This window comes from Corapipo altera, unplaced genomic scaffold (assembly GCF_003945725.1).
Source record: "Corapipo altera isolate COAL_440 unplaced genomic scaffold, ASM394572v1 50, whole genome shotgun sequence".
Taxonomy (NCBI): Eukaryota; Metazoa; Chordata; class Aves; order Passeriformes; family Pipridae; genus Corapipo; species Corapipo altera.
In genome coordinates, this window is record NW_020884889.1 from 10,578,852 (window position 1) to 10,599,509 (window position 20,658).

Sequence of the window (20,658 nt, forward strand, 5' to 3'; positions counted from 1 at the left end):
ACATACCCACTTCTTCAGGTAACAGACATTGTACAGATGGAGGAGCATACTAAAGGAGTTTTCAGTTCCCTATATTAATAGCGCATAATGATACAAATAACTGTCAGAATAACAATGCCAACACCTCCATAAAACCTATTCTTCTTGATGGTAATAATTTCTTGAACTTTCCTTATTTACGATCATTGCCATTATTACCTTTTAAGACCATCCTACTATAACCGTTTATCTTAGTCCATATATTATCAAAAATTCATCCTTCAGCCATTCTATTAATAGCTTTGAACACACCTTGATGAAGGAATTAAGAAATTCAGTTAAATGTATTCTTTATCTAACTCAGATGTCCACTCACCCATCTACAGGAAGCCCAGGTGCTACAAGCAATGGCTGAAATTTGTAGTTTCATTCCTATAACAGATGTCACTGAAGCCAACTTCTCCCTATACAGGAAGAGAGAGCATTGATTAAGATAAAATATTTTAAAAAAATAAAATCAAGAAGGACTAGAAGTCCCAGGCTCGGTCTACTTCAGTCTCAGAATACTGTTGGAAAATGAGGTGCTAGTGATTCTGTTTCAGAAACATAAGTGATATTTTGCAACTTGCACTAACATTTACTATTGCAGTATTTACTGTTATGAAGCAGAATCTTACAAAATAAATCACAGAGAAAAGCCTGTCATTGACACTCAACACATAAAAAGAAGGAAACTATGCATTTGTGGTTGATCTTTACCTTCCCTGGCTTCACCCCCAACTTGATTTTCCCCCCTTCTCTCCTCACTGGGAATGAGGATCATTAAGTGATGTGGAGCAAATACACGTTCTGCCTTCTCCCCTTCCTCTCTCTTTGGCTTTTGACCACTACATTTTTTCCCTCATATGCTGAATGGCCATTTTTCTGTTAAAAGTATTTCTTTTCTACTGCTGAAGATTCATACTAAGAGCTCTTCTCTTGTCCGAAATAAGTTATTCTGTCTTCTTTACTGGGTAACCATAAAGTTCTCTCTCACAACTAAGTATCTTCTATTTATCTTCTTCACTGCATTTGCTGCCATTTCAGTACAATTATAATTATTTTGTTCTTAAAATTCAGTTATTTATTACTCTGAAGTTTATGTGGGCCCTTAGTGGTCCCAAAAATTCATCTCAATACTACATTTTGCAATGGATTTTCTTTTTTCTATGATTTCTTAAGGAGTATCAAAGTCTCACATCAACATAAAACCACAGATCATAGTGTCAGCTTAAATATAGATCTGTAGTTAAGGATTTTCCAAAACAAGAGATTCAGAACTAAGAAAGACAATAAAATCAACCTCAATAGGGCTTAGACTTTGACAACCCTTGTGAGTCCCTTCCAGCTCAGGATATTCTAGGATTCTATGAATATATTCTTTATTTACCTGATCCCACAAACCCTTATTTTTACTGAAAGTTTCTATAAATTTCTACAGAAGTTGTTGATATCTATGATTGGCAACAATGTTATCATCTACAGTCCATTTTATAAAGTTATAATTTCCCTGGTTATCTATCCTATTCATCCTGCATCTCTATTAAATCCTCTGCCATTTTGAGCACTGTCTTCCATCTCCAAACAAAAAAAATGTGCTCAATTCATCCAATTTTTTTCACAGATATATCAAAGTGCACTGAGTAAAGTAAATCTCTCCCCCTAATTCTGCACTACTGGCAATAGAAGGGATATTGCACACTCAAGAAACACTCATCTTTTTGAGCTATGAGCCACAGTTACACAATATTAATAATTTTAATAGGCACTTTAATTTCTTTCAATCCAGACTTTTCCTTTAACTACTTCCCTTTCTTGAGGCTTTAAATAACCACTCATATATTATAATATCCCTACTTTCTACTGAGCTTGCCATTTCTCGTTACTCTTATGTGGACTGGGTGAAAATTAAGAAAAATAATCTATGAGATAAAAGTAATTGTGCAATTGACATCAAATAAGTTATTCCAGGATTATTTTTCAACCCCTTCTATGGCTCTGTACTTCCTTATAATTTAGTCTGTTTCAGAAAAAAAAAAAATCAGTGCTGTCAAGAAACAATAATCAAGAAACAGACTGCAAAATCTGTTTTAAAAAAAACAAACTGTGGGCTTTATCTACCTTTTCTTAGATTCATTTTAATAATTTAATACTAAGTAAGCACTGAAAGCATTACACAGTTTCTTGTCTTTAAATCTGTAAGCATCAACAGAAAGGCTTTAAAAATTTTAGGTCAATTGGTCTGTCGAAAAAAAGATGGTTTATCCCTTATTGTACATAAATCAAACATACCCAGTACTTAAAATTCCAGTATACTGCACATTTCCCTTAAAAAGTCAGCACTGTACACTCTTTAGCTATAAAGTGACTGCACTGATGGCTCCAGCCAATACTAAAAATTCCCAGATCAGTCAGTAGTCAACAGACAATAGAAAATGGGACAGTCCAATTTTAAAGACTTCCAGTAAAACTGAATTATTCCAAAAAGCCTTGAATTACACCTTCCAGACAGCTTATCCTACTAGAAGCAGGACTAAAGCTCTTTCCATAGCCAAAAGCCAAGACTTGTAAATGCAACAGCTTAGTTATCTGTAATGTGTATCATGCTGAGCCATTCATCCAAGAATATTCTTTGCCTCCTTTAGGGTAAGAGGTAATTTAACCTCAGTACTAGCTCATTTCTCCCAAGATTGCCAGTCTTGTGAGAAATTACAAGATTAGCTTTACAATGGGAATAAATATGCATTTGGCAGTGAAATTTAACCCTACCTTCACCCTAGGGCTGATATACAACACTGAAGGGACAGTTTTTCTCTTAACCTATTGAAGTTTGATAAGGTGAAGCTATTTCACTATTAAGTGGTAAAATATAGGTATCCTACATTCAGCAGTGGAAGCTTAAACGCCTTATTGACAATCTTTTATTCCCTTACTATCCTATTTCATTATAATGGCCAAAATCATTATGCAAGAATACACTCTGGGACTCAACTTGCATAACTCAATAACCTTCACTGCTAATAAATTATTATCTCATCTAATACTGTATCTCTCTTTAAATCCTCTTTATAGAGCATAATTGTTCATTCATTTGGTGAGGACAAAGCAGTCTCATACACAAAAGCCTTAGTACAGATACACATCATTGCACAGTTACAACTTCAAAATGCTTTTGAAGCAAACACAGGACAGGACAGTATTTTCACAGAGCTGAACACAGCTAACAATGCAAGGTTCATGCCTTGTGCACTATCATTAATACACAGAACTGTGTAAACCAAATTTAACTGAGTAAACCCAATTTACCTGACATTGCTCAGCTGGGTTTTGGTGCTTATTTATAGTCACTAGTATGATTGCAAACACATGCCTGGCTATGACTACCCAACAAGGATATCCATTGACTGGGCACAGAACACTGGAAAATAAAGTCTTTTCCTTACAGGTTTGAATAAAGCTCCCTATGTACTATGACAGATCAGGCTGAAATTCATATAAAGTGTCAGAGGCCTCATTCCTAGTGGTAACTTGAGGGGAGACTGAAGTAACAGTTTTGGATCTCTACACATATGGCAGGAGGGGAAATTACTTCAACTAAGTTCAAGTGTTTTTCTCACCCCAGGGACTTCAGGGGTGAACAAGTTTAGAATTCCTACTCGTGTCTACTTCAGACTTCAGTGCCTTTTTTTTTTCCCCATCACACATGAACTGAGCAGCCTTTCACTCAAAAATGAAAGAACAGTTCAATATGAGAAACTAGTACTGAATTCAGGTGAATGGAATGATCAAACTGAATGAAATCAGACACAGATTTATTCTCTACTTGTTCAAGCTAAATACAACTCAGTCTCGAGTCATTTGATGAGATTTGTTCAAGGAGTGATTACATCCCAGCTAATTATAAATAACAAACAAAATATACCAAGTTTAAATCACCATTTTAATTAGGTCAGCAGATAAAAGGTGAACAGCCCAAATGCCACATAAAACAATGTTAAGAAAGCAATAAGGAGTTCATATGCAAAAAAGATACCCTCTGACTTCTAAATAAACAAAAGATCAAAAACCTGACCTATGCTTTTCTAATATTATTCAACACATGGAATTTGGTCTTGTGTTAGTTGAACATGAAATGGAATTTTCTGACATTTTTCAAAAACTGTAATTCTTCTCATTTCATAAAGACTAGAGGTTCCTGAATTTTTATTTTTGTCCTGCCAGTGGTTTCCATCTTATTGGCAAAGAACATTCTCAGACTATTTGGCCCTACAGAAAACCTTGAGAAAATCATTCAGATTTCTGGCAGAAAGCAATCTCCATTGAGACAGAAGTTCAACACCTCTCATACATTTTCAAAAAATTCTTTTACTTTGATCAATCAGTGCTTGATAGGAAAAGGATGTTTTGTCCCAAAATCCCAAATCAGAAAGGGACTGAGCATTTGTCATACACCCTTTTTATATCAAATGTCTATTTTAAAACAGAAAACTGCCCTACCATAAACTCTTCAAAAATTTTCTACAATTACCATGCTTCTACAATTACCAAAGCTTCACCTTGATAATAAATAGCTTTCCATAAAACTCACTATAACAGAACACTAGTGCTCACAAAGGAGCATTCAGGCTCACCTCTCTGTTTTCTCCTTATGCTTTCTTTCTTATCTTCTTAACTCTCTGATATTTCTCTTAATTAGTTTGCCAGAAAAGCAACCTTGTGCTGGCTATTAGTGATTACCCAGAAATACTCTATAAATTACCAATTCGAAATCTTCAACACACATTTGTACTATCAACACAACTTCCAAAAGCTAAGGCATAGTGGGAATAAATTGCATTAGATACCGTAATCATCTTCATGAATAGAGGGCACTTACAATTTTAGACATGTCCTAAGTTCCTTTATGTTCTCCTCAGTGTGACAGGTGGCTTCTGTAACAAGCACCATGCATAAACAGTGACAGAAAGTGGCAATATAATGGTGGAAAAATATATCTTTATTTTCTTTGACTTCTAAATTTCAGCATGTAATTTTAGGTTCCTGTCCAAATCTTTAGCATCAAGAATTATTGTATGGTCACTGATAATTATTGCCACTGATAATTATGATCAGGAAGTCAGAAAACAATCTACAGAGAGGCCATGAGTTCACCATATAGGAAACCTAAACCTGCAGGCAGATGATGCTTTAAGGCATAGGAAAAGCAGATTCCCCCTAATTTGGCAGTGCTGCCACTAATGTCATGTTACAACACACATTATGCCAGTATGGTGATAACAGTCAAATGAGGCAAATGTACTTTAAAAACAAGATACATCAGCTTTAGAAAGGTAGCACAGAACAAAGGAAATCTGCCCAGTAGCCACAAATACAGTGAGTGTTTCAAGTTAATAATATACCTTTTTACATCACACCTGTCCTATTCAGTCTTGTACATCTCAAACACTGCCTGTTTGCCACATCAGCCTAGTGGCTGGCAACCTTCTCATATGCACCAAAACTGATACTGAAAACTCCCTGTCTACCTCCCTCCTCCAAAACATGTAGACCTGCTTTCTCTTGAATTCCCTTTTCCCCAACATCTTGAAACAATTTCTTTCCTTTTTCTTTTTTGTTTTTTAGCTCAATTGCTGGAGCACAGTATAATGCCTCTTACCTAACTTCTTTATCTCTGATCATCTCAATAACAACTGCACATCCCACACTGTTCCTTCGCTCTGTCCACATTCAGAAGATCCATTTCACAGACCACTGTTACCATCTTTCATGCCTGCTGACATCATCCAGTGGTGCAATAGCAGAATTGATGTGCAAGGTTACCTGGGGTTATGAATAAACTATGACGAATCTGACCAGAAGAACACTAGAATCAATATACAGAATTAAAGTATTTCTTCAGTTTGCTTGGTCAGTTCAGAATTTATCATCATCATCTTAAGAGTCTACACTTTAAATCCCTTCCTTGGGAGGGTGCTGGTGGTAAGCTGAGCTGACAACTACATGGTTTCATACTATTGATGGAATAGAAATCTGGCGCGTTTCACTTCTTCAGTTTGCAGCCAAATAAAACTAATCAAAATGACTGAATAATAACAAAAAAGAAAAACCACAACCCCCTCAAATTAACTCCTCTCCCCCCCAACAAAATACACAGGAAAATATTTATTCCACTTCTTCAGTCCATTTTAGAAAGTAAGACATCCCCCTTTGCAAGAACTGTAGATTGGTACTGGACACAGGCTTCTGGGGGATAAAATGACCAGGGCTGACACTAGAACTATGAAGTGATGGTGGTCTCATTCTCTCTGGAATTTGGAAGAAACAGTAGGAACTACCTGGCTCCCTTCTCAAAACAGTCTTGTTTGGATATGACTTGTTTACTTTTAATTTTTTTTATCATCCTTTCCCTAGGTTTTTGTAGAACATAACCTAATGGTGAGATTAGCCATAGGAATGGGCTAATTCATATTTAAATACCTGTACACACATGTGACTTTGCAAAAAGCTGAGCTAAAACTGACATTTTCATGTCTGCTTTTGTCAGAACTTATTAAAAAATATAAAATAAACATTTAAAAGAAAAAGATTTTAACAGCTCCTTTGCAAACCCCTGATCAATTTGGAATTAAATCCATACAGCACACCAGCTATAATTTAGTTATGCCTATAATTTAGTTAGGTTTTCCTGTTGTATTCTTGCAGCTGAAATGAATCTACAGAGACTGTATTCTTCCAGTTTCTTCTGTCCCAAAGCTAAATACTCATTCCCTTCTCCCTTTTCTGCCAGTGGAGAATTATGCGTGATAACTTTCATTTTGCATACAAGTTTATGTGCAGAAACCTAAGTTTTGAGAATGAATAATCTTTCTTCATTAGTGGGAAGCAAAAGCTTTCACTCTCGAGTGCACAGTAGGGGCTAATAATGAAATAATTAAACACACAAACAACCATTAAGCTAATACCTCATGCTGCAGCCGTTCTTGCTCCGTAACAATTATATTTCCAAAAAAGTAGTCTTGAAACTTTCCTGTAAACAGCAGTGCAATATCTTGTGAGGGGAAGCTTTTCTTTTACACTATAGTAACATAACAAGGTCAATAGATTTCCCCCCCCCCCCAGTTCCTTGGTCTTCACAACAGCCCACCTGGTATTGATACAGCAACAGAGGCCTGTTCTACTGTCCCTTATTTTTATTTAGATTAATGTGGAATAGTTGGCAATGCACACAAATCCTAACAGTTTACAAAAGTGCTATCTAATCTAAAAATACCAATAAATCTGAGAACTAAGTGTGGCTCTACCTTTACTTCTCATAACTACGCTCAAAATCCACAGTATAAGTAGTAACTCAGATGTCAGGGACAATGCTCTGGATATATACATGCAAGTTAAGGGTGGAGAGAGAGAGCTCCAGTGTTACATAACTGTCCTTCAACCAGTTTAAATTACATATTTAATACACAATCTTGGAAAATATTGTATGTTTAGCAATAAACCTCAACTTTCATTAAGGAGATTATTGTATTTTCTATCTCTGCATCTCCTGCTTGATTCAGCAAGGGAAATAAAATTAGCTCTATGAGAGGAGTGCCTGTGTTCAGCTGCACAAGTAATTAAGTATGAAGGGGGGAAAAAAAGTATAATTTTAATTTTAAACAATTTTTAGTGATGTGCAACTATCAGCTCTGACTAGAGAGTGATGTTTTGGCATTTCAGAAAGAAAGAGCAGTTCATTGTTAGTTGAACAGCTTGAAAATGTGAGGGTGAGTCCTCTGGGCAGCATCTCACCTTTCTACAACTCTGGGCAGTGTCTCACCTTTCTACAGTTCCTCAGTGCCCCACAGGTCAGAAGCTATTGGAAGATAGGCAATTCTAGAGACATCACAAGTAATCTTCTCTTATGAGAATCTTCACTGAATGGCAGCACTCATAATATAAGTGCCACTTTTCAGCCACAAGGATTGCCAGAACAGACTTACATGAGCATCTATAACCCTCCAAGGGGTTATCAAAACCTTTGGAGAAAGCACATTAGAGGGAATCTGGGGAGCAGACAAGATTCCATTGAGAAGTTCCTGTCTCAAAGGAGGAAAGACTTTTAAACTGGCTTTATTTTACTTTTATTTCCTAAAGGGAAAGAAGAAAAAAAAAAAAGGAGGGAAAATAAACAGCAAAAAAACATCTGTAGGCATGTAGGAGGCATGCTAAAGTGGCACTGTATTTTTAAATGGAAACAAAAATACATGAGTTACAGGGAAATACATCTAAACTCACTCTGGCAATGGACTGCAAGGCTGTCACATGACTGCAATTATTACTTCCTTTCTGCAAAATCTCCCTCACTGCTGGGACAATCACTATTCTTTTAAACACAGCAGCACAGATTGAGTTTCTGAAAAATCTCTTGAAGATCAAAAGAAAAAAATGAAATTGGGAAACTCTTATGTAGAGAGCACTCTCTTAAGAGTAATAGCTTCTGTTTGCAGAGCAATAGAAATACTGAATAATCACAAAAGAAAGACATTAACAAGTTTCTGCAAACTCCCGAATGCCACGTGGATCAGACTCACTCGTGTAGCATGGGGTGCACAAAAGTACATGCAAGAAGGAATTACTTCATCACGTGCCAAATAACACTGCCATCCCCGGGGCTGCAGCCTTCACTGGACGACAAAGGCTCTATCACAGCCTTGCTGGCAGAGAGTGTCTTGTGGAGGTAACAAATCAAGAAATTTTCCAGCTTCCCAGGCTCAACTCTGCCTCCAGCACCTGGGTGGGTGTATCCCCAGGTCAGCTCCTGCTGACTGCTGTGTTCACCACCACATGAGACCCTGCAGAACCTCTCCTACTTGCTCCATATCCTATATTTCCCTACACTGCCGAACTCATCCAGTGCTTCTCCAGAGATTGCAACCTGTAGTTCAACAGCCCCTGATTTAAACCAAGAGCAACAAGTCAGAACCACAGCTAACTCAAGTGTTCTGTATAATAGACAGACCAGGGACATGTCTGGTAGCCCATAAAGCCCAGCAGATTTCCACCTCTGATGTCTTTGGAAGCTTTGGAGGCATTTTCCTCATCCAAGCTGAAAAGCTATGCTTACAACTCAAATAATCTTATATTTTTGATTATGCTAGACACAGAAATCCATATTTAGTTCTCTGTAATGGGTCATATCTAAAGAGAACCACACAGGTCCATTAGTACCAGTGAGTATTAGAAGTTTCCAAGTAACTTCTAACGAGCACCCCAATGCAACAGTTCTTGCTCAGTTTCCCTGTAAAGATAGGTAGTGTTTGGATAATGAATGAAACTTTTAGTGTTACTGATTTTCATCCTTATTGAATAACATGTTTGTGAGTTTGGTTTTTTTTTTTTTGTTGGTTCTTTGGCTGTTGATGGAGGGTTTTTTTAGTTTTTAAACAGAGAATCTTTTCTGCAGGTAAAATTCAACCAAGATTAGACATTTTACCTTGGATTCTCAGATTGAATCTCTACATTTACATATTTATTTTCCATCTGTGGTCACTAAATTAGGTGAACTGATTTAAGAAGGTGCAGGGGGTTGTTGGTTATTTTGTAGAATCAGTATACATACCCACTGAATATTATGTGGACATGCAAATCAAATAGCATCATTTCACATTTGTATTGTGCTCCCTTTAGTAAACCCTCAGCACCATGTACACTTCCCCTTTAAACCATAACTCCATTTCATATTAAAGTTAACACTTCAAAACCAGTTTTCTAATTTAGTATGAACACTTCATAATTACATTTTTCTTAAAAGCTGTAATAAACTTTATTTAAGCAAGTGCTTCCCATTTTATTGCCAACCCCAAACATTGTTCATTTGCAAGCACAAAGTGTCCTCTTGACACGATAATGAAAGTGCATTCATACATGTCAGCTGGAGCAATTATGCACTTCAGATTTATATGCAACAAGTATTATTCAGTCTTTTCTGCTGACATTTTCAAACATGACATGCATATTAAAAATAACACCTAGAGTGTGAATATAGTTCACTTCAACTGCAGATTTCCCAAATCTCCCAGAAATTTGGACAACAGGACAGATTAGGCAAAATCTTCTTGATAAACGGGACAACTAATTCCATATAGTATTCAAACATATTTACTGTTGTTCAATTACCTCTCCAGTACCTAATACAGGAGGAAACAGAAATAATCAGATGAGAGCTCTGGGCCAGTGTTAAGGTTTCCAAGTGTCTCTGCTGATCTCACGGGGCACAGGATGAACCTCTGTTTGTTTCCCTGGAGCAGTTCTCCATTTCCTGAGCCACATGGCCTGGTCTCCAGCAAAGCTCATTGCCAGGGCTTGCAGCCCCACCAGTGCAGGCTTGGATGGGAACTGCTAGATGTATCTGGAAAGGCAGATTATATCCTACAGCTTGGAGCACAGAGACTGCTGGAATAATGCTGATTTATTGAAAAGGGGAAAAAATAAGTGATTACCTGGAAATTGGATTTCAAAGGATACTTATTTTCCCTATGCCCCTGAGCTGCCTCAAACGTATTTCATCCTCAGAAGCCACAGAAGAAAACTTGGATTATTTGTTTCCCTTTATTTTAACAAGCTTTCGGCTTTTTTCTTTCTCCCAATGTCTCCGATTCTCAAGAAACCAACCAAAATTAACAGAAAACCACTACCTCCTTAAAGAGCGAAACCCACCTAACTTCATAAAAGCAAAACTCCACAAGTGCAACCTCAGCCAGGCTGCTTTAGATGGAGCTCAACAGTTGCAGCACCAGTTGCCCCAGGGCCCTACTTCCCCCCCCCCCCCAACTAATGGTACCTTTGATTTCCTGACTTACAGAGCTGTTATGAGGATCACCCACCATCTACAGAGAGCTCCATGAACCTCATGTGAGAGAAAGAGGAAAACTGCCAGTATTCTGTTCAGTGCACGTGGAATTACCCACTAGGGTGTGCTTGCTGCCAAAATACATTCTTGCAGGACAGAATCCAACAGCAGACAGTAGAACTTAGATCTGCTTACCTCTGCTTCATCTTGCCCATCCTCTAAACCCAAGCAAAACAAAGCACCCTAACAAATCTCAGTGTCTTGCTTGAAATATCTGTCATATCATCTCACCATGACACCACACCACTGTGAGGCAAGAATGGTTTATCCCTCACTACAAAGAACAAAGAAATAGGGATTGCCTTTGTAACAGATCACGAGAACTGACAAACTCAACCATGAACAATAAGAGACCTGCAATAGCACACAGATCTTCAAGAAGTAAAACATAGTGATCTAGCAGTAAAGGCTCAAAATCAACATAAGAAACAAAGAAAAAACTAAAATAATTTCTACAGAATTGTGTGATCTCAAGAACAGCCAGTGGAGTGAAAAAGATAAGCCAAATCCTCACTGACATGTACCAGTGAAAGCATAATGCACATTCAAGCAACAGGCTCAGCCATAAACTACAGACCAGTCCTGCCACAGACACTGGGCTTCAGTCCTAACTGCTTCAGTTCCAACCACTCCTGCTTAGTGTTATGACCCTTAGTTTTATGAATTTTAACTATTTTTTAATTTTAATCTGTTTCCATTGTCACTGTAAGCAAACCCAGAAAATTGAAATTAGGATGGCAGGTGGAAAATAAAACAAAAAATTAGCACTTAAAATTTAATGCTTAATTTCCTCCATGGGAACTCCAGAGGCACAAGTAATGGTTCATTGGAAACAAGTCATTATGTCAAACATCTAAAGACAGAAATAATCTTTGAAGCTTCTGACTTCTTATGAGATCATTTACAACAGGATTTCGCTTTGGGATAATTTATAGACTCTTTAGTGTTATCTGCAGTTACTTCCTTTGTCAAAATTAGGAAATTGTCAAAAAGACAGTGAGAAAAAAGTTACACCACATGTGCACACACTCACAACTAGCCTACACAAAATAATTGTGCATCTGTCAGAGAATATACTTTATCTTTCTGATTCCATAACGACCTAATTTTTTCAAGTATAACAGAAGAAAAAATTGATTGTGAGTGCAAATCTGAGGAATATAGAAGTCTCTAGTTTTATTATATAGATCTTGCACACCTGTGGGTCAGACATTATCTATGAAATTAGACTGATCTGATAGATTTCACACAAGGCACGACAGAGACATATCATTTGTTTCCAGTGTGCCCTACTTGAAGAAATTAGATTTACTTACCTTGATGAAAATGAAGAACAGTTGCAGGGATATATCTGTAGCCATTAGTTCTTATTAGCCAACTACTACCTTGGGGCTTGGTTTAGAGAAAGCATGTGGCTCAAGGGAATTCAAAAAACCCCAAACCAACAGCTTCAACAAGTGAAAATCTTTACTTGTATGTAATTTGAAAAATAATAAAATTCATTTTTACATTAGTAATAGTGACAAATAGAGAAGTATATGGAACTAAGCTGCTTTGCTAGAAACTGGCCAAGTCTAAAACACTTAACCACATTCACTCAAAGTCATTGATGTTACACCACAGAACGTGCCCAGAAGTGTTAATGGCCCCCGTTGCAGGGCCACTGGAGACCTACTCTTTGTTGAGTAGGAAATGCAAAGGTCTTCACCCATCTGGAAAGCAGATTACTCATCTCCAAAGGCAGCGATTTCTGTTCTCTTCACACACTGTGCAGGGCACCTCTCACAACACACATGTGAAGCAATAACTGCTCCCTACATGTGTTCCTTTACATTTGCTGCAGATGATCTGCAGGTTTGCTATAACACCACCACATCTCACTATCACTCCAACAATTCTCAGCTGTCAGCCAGAATAATGTTTTGCAGTTGTTAGATGCACACTGACTTATCCACTGCATCATCAGTATACCCCATGGAAGAAAAGCTTTTAATGGAGCTTTCCAAAATAAGACAAGAAGCAAATCCCATAAGAAACTAAAGCTCAGTTTTCATGTATTGTTTTGGTTTCCTCTTTCGAGTAAATATTTGTACAACCACAGACTGGCACATCTGAGCACCAAACTCCCCTGTTTATCAGTAGGTCAGCTCCATTAACACGGAGACACAATGCAAGGTCCCCAGGGCTGTCTTTGAAGTGACCTTAACCTGATACAAAGATGGTATGAATAGAAAAGAGAAAGAATTTTATCTCTTTGAGAGCTCAGTGCTTGAACTCTGTTAAAAAAACCAAACACAAAACCAAACACCACAAAAGAGCCTGACAGCAGTGCCAAGCCATACTGAGTTATATATAATAGGTTTGTGATTGGAAGCATTTTTCTCAATGGACATAGAGTTTTCCCTAAATTTTGTTATTTTCACTATGCTACAGACTCCTGACTACTGTCTTTTCAATTACAGTTCTTGTTTCTTCAAACATATTCCTTCCCTGGCCAATTTACCTGTAAAGGTACAGTCAGGCTAGTAGGAAATCTTAAGTATTTGTCAATAGATTCTTAATTAATTTGAAAAACTAAAATCAAAAGTACGCTGATTAAAAAAAGATCATTTACCTATGGACATAAAATGACTATATTAGAGACCCTAACTGAAGTATAACAGCAAACCTGAGAAGAATTGTCTTTTCTTCCATACAGATTAACAACTCATAGGAACCAGCAAGTGAGACTGTGCACTTCAAAACACAATAGAACCTAAAATTATGGTTTATAAAAACTCAAAATGTGCCAGACAAATTCACACTCTTGCAGTATGGAGTATATTTCAGTGAAACCTGTGGATCCCGGCTGTGACAGTGCAAAAGTAAACTCTGGGATGAGCTCACCTCAGCACAGCAGGACCAGCTGTGCTCTGTGTGCTCACACCACAGTGCAGCAGGTCTGGAGGGCTGCTCAGAGGAGATCAACTACTCTCCATGAACAATAGAAACCATTTGACAACTAGACAACTCCAAGATTTCCAGACTTCCCTTAAACTACAGCCACTGAGAAACAGCATGGACCTCACTGCAAGACTCTCAGAAATCCCAGTCAAATATTGTCAAACTGAAAATCCTGTGCCAGTGGAATTTGTGGAGAAAGATGCCATGTCCAAGAAAAACAGCAGTACAATAACCTTGCCCAAAGGAGTCCAGGACTATCTGTCAGAACTAACCAACAAAGTCAGCATAAGACAATTGAAAATACAGGACAAATAATGCCAAACTAAACTGCTGCAAAGAAATCTGCCACTAACATAAGGAAAACCCATGATGTAATTACAGCACCATATAATGAGTACCATTGTGTTATCATGCAACAGGATAAAGATGGGAAATGCAGATGAGTTGGAGTAGAGCCTTTCCTTCCTCCAAGAGGCCAAGCTGCAGTGGACCATGCACAATGAAATTAGAACATGATCTAAATATCCATGCAGCCAGTTGTTCAGATCATTAGCAAAAGCTTCAGAGTTCTCCACTGAGATGGAACAAGTACTGAATTATTTTTGTTATGCAAACTAATTCCCCTTGGTGTCATCTGTCTGTTAAATTAAGGTATTTAGGATTTTAACTGTCTGTGAAGTAAAGCAGAAGACAAAACACAAGGAACTACTCTGAACAATAGCATTAATTATAGCAACTTAATTATATTAATTCTATGAAAGTTTATAGAAAGCTTTTCACTCCCACATTTGAAAGTGACCAAACATCCTCATCTCTCCTTAATTTTTTTCTATCTTTCCAAAAATAATTTCTTTACGTTCCATCAAATGGGACAAAAAGCAGCTAAGAGCAAATAGACCTTTTCAGTAATTCTCCAAGCTACAGGGTTTTAAAGATTATTTTCCCCTGAAGAAATCCATAGCTTTGCTTTCCCCCACCCTGTTTTCAAAATCCTTTATTCTCAGCTCAGTAAAAGGCAAAGGATCACTGATCAGAGCAAAACTGCTGTAGCTGTATGGAAGATGCTGATGGTAGAACACGGTTCACTTGTTGAAGTATATTGAGATGGGACAGCAGGAAATGAGAAACATTCTACCTGTCTGTTTCTTGAATCACTTGGCTCTTCACAAAGCTTTCTTCATGACTTCTTTATTATGTTGTTCTTTTTGCCTTTCTATTCCCCAGTGGAGAGACATTTCTAGGTTCATTTCAGTAATGTCAAAATAATTGAATCAAAACCAAGAACGAAGTATTGCAAGAGCTGTGTCTTGACGAATTTATTATTAGAGTAAATGATAAGAGTTCTTAAATTTCCCAAAAGACTCCTCAAGTTCAAAAACTAAGCAGAAGGCACACAGAAAAACACACACAGTAATATTAATACTGTCTTCACCTTTCCCAAGTGCTCACTCTTATCATATATAAATCTACACAGAAGGGATTGGAGCAGATGCTTATTGTTTTACATTGTTACCAAGTCAATTATTCTACCCTAAAGTCTGTTTTCAACCACTATAAATCAGAAGTGATTCCACTATAAGCAATGAGTGCCATGCTCACATAAAATTGAGAAAGGTTCCTGGCCTTGAGAAAGTTCAAGGGGAACGTACCTATATGGTACTAAAATCACTTTCTTTTATATCGTTTGCTTTTATAAAAGGTAATGAGAGCCCAACTGCAGATCCACTAGGAAAAAAAAAAAAATCATGCAGGACACCATTTAGACAATAGTCCAAAACTCACCGAGAAATTGTTATTGTTACAAATGACACGAGCAAACTGACTGCCAGCTTCAACAGCTACAAGGAAACAGAGTAATATTTAAGGATATCCATGCACTTGATTGTACTTAAAGACAATAAACCTTGGAAAATTCAAGAAGGAAAAGGAGATCCCAAATATCAACTGTTTGTTAAAAATAATAAAAGGATAAAACAAGGTTCCCTCTGTACTTTTCTGTCACACATCTGAAGCCTTGTAGAAATTTCTCTGACATGCTCCTGCTTATATAAACAGTATAAGTTTATTGTTACATCAAATGAACTAGTTACACACAGTCAAAACATACTGTGCCGCTGGTCTAAATTTAGGATATGGGCCTGTAGCAGATTTTAGTTGAAAAGAAAAAACGTGCTATACGATTTTACCTTTGCATGAAAATTATGGATGAACACGCCAGGACATCGATAATTCAAAGTCTCTTCAAGGAGTTTGGTAGAAATACTGTATTAGGCAGCTAAGACAGACTGCAGAAGAATCCTTAGATTGAAAAAGACATCGTGTTTTGAAACAAATATGCCCACAATATTTGAAATAAATACTTATACTTTGTTTCAAAGTTTGAAGGAGAGAGAGAAATTTTATTTTGTTACCTATTTTTCTGCATATTGGTATATTAATTCAGGACGTGTGCATGTAACTGCATTCATGTTAGCTGCTAGAGTACCATATGCCATGTGTATTGAAACAGAACATTTTTGGAGAGAGTTTATACAGAGGTGCAACAATGCAGCCTGGCTCCTTGGCTTGAGCAGCCAAAATAAATACATAAATAGTAGCACATACCAAGGGAAGATGTACAGACTAATGGCAGAGTGATAATTTCACCCTACTCATTTTTGTGTCTTTTTCTGGGTTCTGTACTTTACAGCACATTTTAAAAGAAGTAATAGGAATAGTAAAAATAAATAAAGGAAAAATGGGATAAAATGCTGGCCATATTTACAGAAATAGACCATGTGAGTGACATGAAGTCCTAACAGATTCTGTAATTATGGCAGACTCACTCCAGGCTTTCATAAAGACACTTGAAATTCAGGCATTAGTACCGTGCTATCACAAATAAAGAAATGTAAGCAGAGTTCTAAAATATTTTAGAGGATATATTCCCACCACAGAGAGAAAAAGATTGAGATTAACACACTAAGACCGAGTGAAATAAGATCTGAGACCTAGCCTGCCTGCAATCCAAGCTACCCACTTCTAAGCAGGAAAAGCAATCTAGAACTGGAAGAGAGAAGGGGTTCCTGGTGTTATATGACTTGCCTTAAGAGAGGAAACTAAAATAGTTGGTAACAACAAACAAAAAAAACCCAAACCCAAAGCTTCCCTTAGTCTGGTTTCTGTTCTTTTACATACACAAATACAGACACGGCTGTTGTCTGAAAAAGTTTAAATTAAGCAACATGAGAACCACTGGTTTTGATAATTGGTTTATCATAAACATGACTCATAAAATGTGCGTTTAAGTTTAATTGTAGTCCTTTTGTCACTCAGAATTTAAAGTTTTGTTTCTTTAATTTTAACCTAATTGTAAATGTATCATCTGGAGACTGAACTCTCCGGTTTGGGGCTTCCTGAATTCTGACACTTCATTTCTCATCGGAACCAAGCTCTCATGGCACACCTTGACTTTACCCCTTCTCTAATTATAAAATGATATTCAGCATTGCCTTTTGCAAAACATGATCTTTTGTACATCTCCTTCATAATTGTAACAAACTTTCTAGCCCCTCAGCTGACAACCAATGTTACAGGCCTGTCAGGTTTCTGGTGATAATGTCTTATTCTACAATGCCATATGAAAAGCTGTCCTTTGAGGATCAGAAACGTACAATATGCACCGCTTCAATGTGTGAAGATAAGATTAAACTACAAGGAAGGCAATTAAATGCTTAGATCATATTAATAAAAGCATTTCCTGTGTTTACCCTGGTGTTATCATTGCCTACAACATTGAGCAGTGTGTTTGTTTTGCTGACTGAAACATGAGCTGAAAACTCAAAAAGGGATTAAGGAACTGTTTTTCAAAGGATACAGTCAAACTACTTTTGTTCAGAGCCTTTTTACTCTGCTGTATTGAAAAATTGTGCACTTCAAGGGACAGATCTCTTTATAGAAGAAACATCAACCTGTCTACAAACAAATCAACACATATTAAACTCCTTTGAACTCTGATTTTTCTGCAGCTCATTTTATAGCACTAATGGTTTCTTATTTTTCTTCATAAAATCATATTAACCTATCAATAAATATAATTTATTTACCTTCATTTTGCCATCACATTCTATAAGTGACACTGATGGAAATCAGAGCCTCTCCAAGCTTAATAAGCTTGTTAAGCATTAAGAAAAGTAAATTTATATAATATGGCACTACAAATGGTGCTGTGATGTACCTGGCACTACTCAAATGTAGAGGCAGTCATGACTCTTATTTTTATTTTTAAAGATTACCTGAATCTTTTTGGTCACTACTAAGTGTGATATTACTCATGGAGGTTCCAAAGCAAAGGAGGCAAGAAATTAGGTGAAAATATATCTTCGAAGACTTTTGACTCAGTAGCCATGGGCATGTTACCCAGCCATATTTCAGAAAAGAAATGAGAGAGTCTGGAAAAAGACAACTCAATATTGAGATAACAATTCAAAGGAGTGGCCAAAACCTGAAATTTTTCATTGCATATTATTTTAACATATATATACCATTGCACAGAGCTACCCAACCACAATTTTATCATGTGCGAAGGTGGTGTGGTAAAAGAGCAATATCTGCAGAAAGCACCTGGTAGAGCAGAGGAGGCAGAGCAGGACAGAGCTGTGCCCAGTCAGCTGTGGTCTCTCCACTGTGCTGTCTGAGCAGCACTCAGACCACTGGAAAAAAAGCTGATGGTTTACAGAGGTCACTTGACTCAGGGAAACAAAGGACTATCTCTATTATAGCTTTTCACATTGATCAGCACAACAAGCCCTATTAACCAGCACAGGGCAAATAATACTCAGAATAATGATAAGCCACAACTGACTTGTTTACTAAATATTTAGGCCTGTAAATTAGTCTCCGAGGGAAGTGCATCCACTGTTTGAGATATTTCAAGGTAGTATGCACAAAACACAAGAAAATGTTCTGTGGAGATGAACCTGTATTTACAGAAACATTAACTAGATTATCTAGTAAGGTTGTTTCATGTCCAGAAGAGTCAATTTACATGAAAAGTTAAAAATGAGATGTTAACTCAGTCTTAGAGTGCCTTCTATTTCTGCTGAACTGTTCATACTGTTTTACAGCAAAAAAAAGATTGGGAGTTTTGTTTTGGTTTTTAAACACAAAAATTGAAAAAGTGTTAGAAAGACTATATGGAATTTCTTTTATATTATGCAGAATGAGGAAGGGAAAAAAGTCTTCTGGGCCAAAACATCCCATTCTTGGAGGGTAATTATTTAGTTTTGGCAGACACTGAAAAGCATCTAACAAAACTCATTATCACATATATAAAAGTACAACTTGATTCAATAGAAGAGAAAATGGAACACAATCTTGTGAAACACACAGGCATAATGATGATACATTACAGAAACGCCTATTAAGATCTAGAATTTACATGAAAAATTCCTGTTTGTTGTTAGGATAAACAAAATATAAACACAATATACTTTTATCATGTGATGTAATTAAATCTTCAACATACCCCGTATAAGCATCAGAATACTCACTCAGAAGCTTGTAACATTTTTAAGTCAGTCCTCCCTGACTTACTCATTTTCTATGCTTAATGCAAGTCATAATTTTTTCCACTTTCTTTTCCTAGAATCAGGAAGAAACATTTCCTAAGCAGTTACCTACTGACAAGTAATTACATCCCATTGTGTAATAGCAAAAAGCCAGAAGACTATTACTTTATGAAAAGACTTTAAATTGTTGGTTTCATTGCAAGGTTATTAATGTGGTGCATATAAATCCATACATGCAATTATAGCCACAGTGTGGCCACATGATCACTTGATTAAAACTTTGATTAAAGGAATTAAAACAATCAAGTTTTATGATGAGAGACACTGCAAGGAATGACTTCATCAAATCTGCATTTCCATGTGTCAGCAAATTTAGCACCAGAGCTCTGCCAAGGCTGTGCTGTTCTGTGACACACTGACAGTATCTCCATTAAAATTAGGATCTCCAAACTCTGTTAAGCAGCAGAATTAATTTCCATGGCAGGAAGTGACATTTTGTGGGTGAGCTCTAGCACATGTTGGTATTCCTCCAGTGAGGATAACACATTAACTTCCAGAGTCTGGGATTGGTGGCAGGATGCAAAAAGTTGCCTCCTACTTTGCAGGGGCTGACCTTCCACAACTTACAGACATGAATGTAATAATTAATTAGAGTACAATTCCTTCAAGCACACCTCCCATTTTTTTTGCTACTCTGCTGAAAACGTACAGATCTCCACCAAGTTACAACGTTGACAATCTTGCTGCACCTACCAGCTGAACTAACATTGGAAATCTCAGCCCTCTAGAGTTTCAATGGGTTTCTAGTTACATAAATGAAGAAACAAAACAAGTTAATTATTAATTAATGCTTGACCAGAGGAGAAACGGCTACACATTTCTTTACGTTCAATACACACTCTGTTTAAACCAAAACCAGCTGGAGACAAATGGGGCACAGGAGATCTCTCGATGTCAATCACAAAAAAAGAAAAAAAAAAAAATAGAAACTGATATTATTTTTAAAAGTACAATGTCAATATAAAGAAATATTTTTATAAACGTGAACCCCTTAACATACAAAATAGAGAACACAGTCCAGCAAGCTTCATGAGCTGGAAAGCCAAAGAAGGTCACAGCATATAAAATTGCTAATGTGCTTTCTGTGAGAATGGAGAAGGTAAATAAACAAACCATCTCTGAAGAATTACATGGACAGAAGCAACATTGTCATTCAGAGTTCACTTGCAAACACAGATTTGCAGAGTTGCCACTCTTTTC